This window comes from Mesoplodon mirus, assembly GCF_964341445.2.
Source record: "Mesoplodon mirus genome assembly, chromosome: 2".
Taxonomy (NCBI): domain Eukaryota; kingdom Metazoa; phylum Chordata; class Mammalia; order Artiodactyla; family Ziphiidae; genus Mesoplodon; species Mesoplodon mirus.
Window position 1 is genome coordinate 19,753,959 of NC_138977.1, and position 6,000 is coordinate 19,759,958.

Below are 6,000 nucleotides of genomic sequence, written 5' to 3' on the forward strand. Positions count from 1 at the left end.
CTTCCCACTAGCTATCTACCTTACGTTTGGTAGTATATAATGTCCATGCCTCTCTCTCGCTTTGTCACAGCTTACCCTTCCCCCTCCCCATATCCTCAAGTCCATTCTCAGTAGGTCTGTGTCTTTATTCCTGTCTTACCTCTAGGTTCTTCATGACATTTTTTTCCCTTAAATTCCATATATATGTGTTAGTATACGGTATTTGTCTTTCTCTTTCTGACTTACTTCACTCTGTATGACAGACTCTAGGTCTATCCACCTCATTACAAATAGCTCAATTTCGTTTCTTTTTATGGCTGAGTAATTTTCCATTGTACATATGTGCCACATCTTCTTTATCCATTCATCCGATGATAGACACTTAGGTTGTTTCCATCTCTGGGCTATTGTAAATAGAGCTGCAATGAACATTTTGGTACATGACTCTTTTTGAATTATGGTTTTCTCAGGGTATATGCACAGTAGTGGGATTGCTGGGTCATATGGTAGTTCTATTTGTAGTTTTTTAAGGAACCTCCATACTGTTCTCCATAGTGGCTGTATCAGTTTACATTCCCACCAGCAGTGCAAGAGTGTTCCCTTTTCTCCACACCCTCTCCAGCATTTATTGTTTCTAGATTTTTTGATGATGGCCATTCTGACTGGTGTGAGATGATATCTCATTGTAGTTTTAATTTGCATTTCTCTAATGATTAAAAATGGGCAGAAGACCTAAATAGACATTTCTTCAAAGAAGATATACAGACTGACCTTTTTTTAATTGGGACTTGTTTTCTTAATGTTGAGTTTTGAGGATTCTTTATATATTAGGGATGCAATTCATTGTAATATATGTGATTGGCTAATATTTTCTACCAGTTTTTATCTTGTCCTTTCATGTTTGTAGCAGGATTTTTAGCAGAGCTAAAGTTTTAATTTTGATGATTTATCCTTTTCTTTTGTGAATTGTGATTTTGGTGACAATTCTAAGAACTCTTTGCCTAATTCCGGGTCAGGAAGATTTTCTGTTTTGTTTTCTTCTAAAGCTTTATAATTTCATAGTTTACATTTAATATATGATCCATTTTGAGTAATGTTCATATAAGGTGTGAGCTTTAGGTTGAGGTACAATTTTTTGGTACAATAGTACCAATAAGTACTACTATTGTGCCTTAGAATAGCATCATATATTATGTTTTGCAATATCCAATTTTATATTTAAATGAATTGTACAATTATTGATTACAATATGTTTCAAAAGGCAAAACTTTGTTTTCCTTTGTTTCATTTTAAATAATTTTACTAAATATTGAATACACATAAGATGATATTTATAGTATGGGTAATATATCAAGAATAAATGTAAAATGAGTCAAAACCTAGAAACATTCCAAATTGTTCTTTACCTGGGAGGCAGATAAAACAGCAGAGGTACATACATATATTGGAATACTATTTAGCAATTAAAAGGAACACATTATTGATCCATGCAAAAATATGGGTAATTCCCAAATACATTATGCTAACTGAAGGAAGTCAGAATCAAAAGGATACAAACTTTATGACTCTACTTACAATTTACTTTATAAAAGGCAAAATGCTAGGGATGGATTATAAATCAGTAGGTACCAAAGGTTAATGGTTGGGGGATTATCTGGCTCCAAAGGAGGTAGCATAGAGGAATTGGCAGGGCCAAGCAGGGGAGGGGTGTGTGTTGAACTGTACTGTATCTTGATTTTCTTATTGGTTATGTAACTCTACGCATTTTTCAAAACAAAATAGGATTTTACGCCAAAAAGTAAATTTTACTATATATAAAATCAAAATGCATTTTTAAATAATAAAATAAGCACTAGTGTACTTTCTCCCAAATTTAAATAATAGCATGCTGCTAGTGTACTGAAAGAACACTATGTAATCTTCCATATTCTAAACACTATCTTGACTTCTGAGATTAGGATTTCCTTACTTTTCCTTAGTGTTTCTTCTCCTATGAGGATATCCCTAGACAATATAGTGTTTGGATTTGTATATCTTTAAACTTCATATAAATATAAACATATTTTATATTCTTTAACTTATTTTTTGTTCAGTGTTGTTTGTGAATTTAATCCAATTTATGTGGATAGTTGTAGTCCATTAATTTTTTCACTGCTATATAGTATTCCAATTCAATGAATATAGCATAGTTTATTTGCCATAGTTTATTTTGTGCAGACAATGGTTTATTTTTTTCTAGTTAAATGATGCTTCTGGAATAAATATTACATATATATATGTATGTATGCATATGATATATTATATATATATATATCACCTGATAAACACTTGCAAGTATTTCTCCAGGATATATACTAAAGAGTTGAACTACAATAGAGTTATAGACTACGCATATTCTCTACTAGATAACTTCTTCCAATTTTTCAGAGTAGTTGTAAAATTATATATTCCCATATTCCCATTAGCAGTGCATGGAATACATAATTGTTCTTTCTGGATAGCACTTTATCTTATAAGATTTAAACATTTTGCAGATATAGTCGTTATGATGGAATCTCACATCTGGCAAAGAAATTGTCTAAAAAGATACAGCAAACTTGAAAATTCTCTCACTTTATACATTCTATAATTCTGTATAGCTTGAAATCTTTATCCAATGAGCTTGTACTGATTTTTAAATAACAACAAAAGTAAAGACAAAAATATAGATAAAAGACAGTAATAAAATTCAGCTATTTTAAAAAGCTTGTTTATCACATAATTAGCAAATACTCTGATAAATTGGGGAATGAAGAGTGCACAGCAAAATCTTGTCCTGGGGACAAAAGTAGATAAACATATGTATTACTTTTCACTTAAGCAGCATAGACAAAACAATGAATTTTTTTAATAATTGGCAATCTTCCAAATACTGGGTTCCTTGTAAATAGCAATATGTAGTAGTGAACAATGCCCAAGTAAACTAACAAAATTCTGTGACTTAGGACTTTATGATAATTTCATCCATTTGTGGAATGTCTTGCTGTCTGCAATGATTCTATGATCTTTTGTTCAGCCATTTTTAGGGGTTCTAAACTACACTGAATTTTAATTTATCAATGTATGTGCATGTCTGCCTTCACCATTGGACGTTTTTGCAAGAACACTGGCTTTGAAATCATACAGACTGAGTTTAAATCCCAAGTCTGTAACATATTAGTGGTTTACATGTGGATGCTTAGTCCTTGAGCTAAAACAACATTTTCTCTGAAATGCTACTTTTGTAAGAGGGGGAAGGGTACAATATTTATAATGAATAAGCAGATGTTCTGCAGACTTTTAGCAAAAGGAACATACATATGTAAACATGAGAAGTTATGGAGTCTGTCCTCAGCCCCCGCCTAATTATTGCAACAACCTCTTGAGAGACATTTCTTCCCTCTCTTGCCTCCACACACTGTGAAGCCAGTGATTTTTCTAAAACACGGTATTGTTCATGGATTAACCCAACTGAAAAACTTTAATAGTGGCCCTTAAGGTTAAGTTTAAAATCCTTTCACATGATGTATAAGGCTGTTCATGACTGACTTTTCTTCCTCTCCAGTCTCGTCTCTTGTTACTACCTGTTCACACTCTTCCTTCCAGCCATCCTATTTTTCTTGCAGTTTCTCTATTTCTAGAGAAATATACTTGTTTTCCTCTACTTTTCTTTTTTTTAAAGTGAACTTTATTTTTTATTTTTTGGTATTTATTTATTTATTTAGGCTGCACCAGGTCGTAGTTGCGGCATTCAGGATCTTTAGTTGAGGCATGCAGGCTTTTAGTTGCATCATGCGAATTCTTAGTTGCAGCATGTGGGATCCAGTTCCCCAACCAAGGATCAAACCCGGGCCCCCTGCATTGATACCACTTAGTCTTATCCACTAGACCACCAGGGAAGTCCCACCTCTACTTTGCTTCGCAGCCATAGGTATGAGCTGGCGGTTAGCATCAGTGCACTGAGAGCGGGTGTCTTTGGAATCTGGACCACCTCTGTGCAGTTTACTTTGGCCTTCAAGCCTGATCCCCGATACATCACTTCTGTTTTGTAATGTATTCCTGCTGGGCCCGTCATACTTTTCAAGTTGGTGAGTTGTATGCAAAGTAGTTCACGATGAGCAGTTTTACCAGAGTCAATATTGATGTCCCATTGTTAAAGCCTGGTTCCTAAGATCTAATAACGAACTAACTAAGATCTACTTTTCAAATAATAATTTCTGCTACACACAGACTGAGCTTCTCTAGAACCCTAAGGATCTATTCTGTGAATCTCTTAATGGTGACTTTTCACAGGCTCTTCAAAATATGTTTTTCTACACAGATACTCAAGTTCCCTGCTCTCTGCTGGGTCCATGGCCCAAGTTGGATGACTGTTTATACTACTTCCTGGAGTTAAAGTAATGGTACATTCAATTTAGAAGGTAAGACTGCCCCCTGACCATTCTAAAGACCTTATGCCACTCAACCAACAAGCAACAAAAGAAAAAAAGTCTCCTAGTTAGAGTGTTTTCAATTATCAAGAGGAAATTATGTTGCTGTTATACAAATTTAGGCAAAGAAAACTGTATCTGAAACCCAAGAGATTCTCTGAGGGTGGGAGCCATGCTTAGTACTTCATTGACCGCTGAGGTTCTGAATGAGTACAAGCAAAATACATTACGCAGAGCAGAAGAAGGAAGCCATAAATGCTACAGCTTTGTGACCAGTTGCAGAAAGGACTATAGCATGTTTGCGTATTTTTCTCTGCTTGTTATAGGTGTAGGTTTAAGTGTACATACAACCATGTTCTTTCTCTCTTTCCTTCTACCCCTTTTTATTTTATATAAAATTTGTAGGAGAATAATTTAACATGTGGTGTTTAGCTAATGAAATTTTCAGAGATTCCGTGGTAAAATTTTACGGTCATAGCGAATGTGCATATTTCTGTTTCGGGAAATGGTGAAAACTTCTAAGAAGGATGGCTGTATCTTCTTAAGTGGAAAAACAGTTGTCTCACGGTCATACAGAAGTTCAAATGTGTATAACAGAAGTATATGGAAGTGTGCAAAGGAGTGAACTTTCCCAGTTATCAGTGTATTTCCTGTCAGCTGCTAATCCACCCTCAATACCTGTACAGTGATAATGAGGCTTGTGCTTGTATGAATTTCTTTTTTGCTCCAAGTACGACTTTAAATTTTGATTGTAGGAGGCACCAGAGGAGCATTACAAGAGGAAAGAGGTTTTCTTCCTGGTTAGTGTGTCCTTCCTTTTGCTTCTTTTTGTTCCTGTTGCATGGTTTACAGTAGCCTGGGAGAGGAACATCCAGCGATGGTCAATCCAGGCTGTGCACCTAGAGAATACAGTCAGTGTCTCAGCCAGCTGGAGTCCTCAGCCTCAGTAGATGGGTGGCCAGCTCACAGTGGTCCACTCTTGCAGACAGTGTACAGTCTAGACCTTGTACACTCCAGCCACAGAGAAGGCTGCCAGAACCCTGAATAAATCTGTACCTTAGTCTGCTGGTCTCAGACCCTCTGCACCCTGCAAAGTTGTTTCCTGCTCGCCAGTCCCGGCTCCTATTTCCTACGTATCTGTACCCCTCATAGTTGTGCCAGTCTCAGCCCCTTCGTTCTCTGGAGAGGTGTACCTGACTTGCCACCTTTAGCCCACATACCATAAAAGGTACCTCCTGTTTGCCCAGTGGCTCTGGCAACACAGGAAGCCTCTCCACCATCCAGTGTGCTGCACCCACACTTTCTTCAGTGAGATCTAAATTCCAGCCTTGGGATGGGAGCTCCCTTCCAAATACGTTCTTTCCTTGGTTATGTGCCTTTCAGCCTTAGCACATTCTTTAGAGCTCTTGTTACCCTTTGTATTTGCTCCCTAGTCATAGTTAATAATTCTTTATATTAAACTCTCCCTGTTCAAATTGTGGTTTTTATCTCCTGATCTATCTCTACGGTTATAGGAGCAACTGAATTTGGAAATTGTGGATTTGTAGTGTTCTTAATACAATGATCTCTCTCT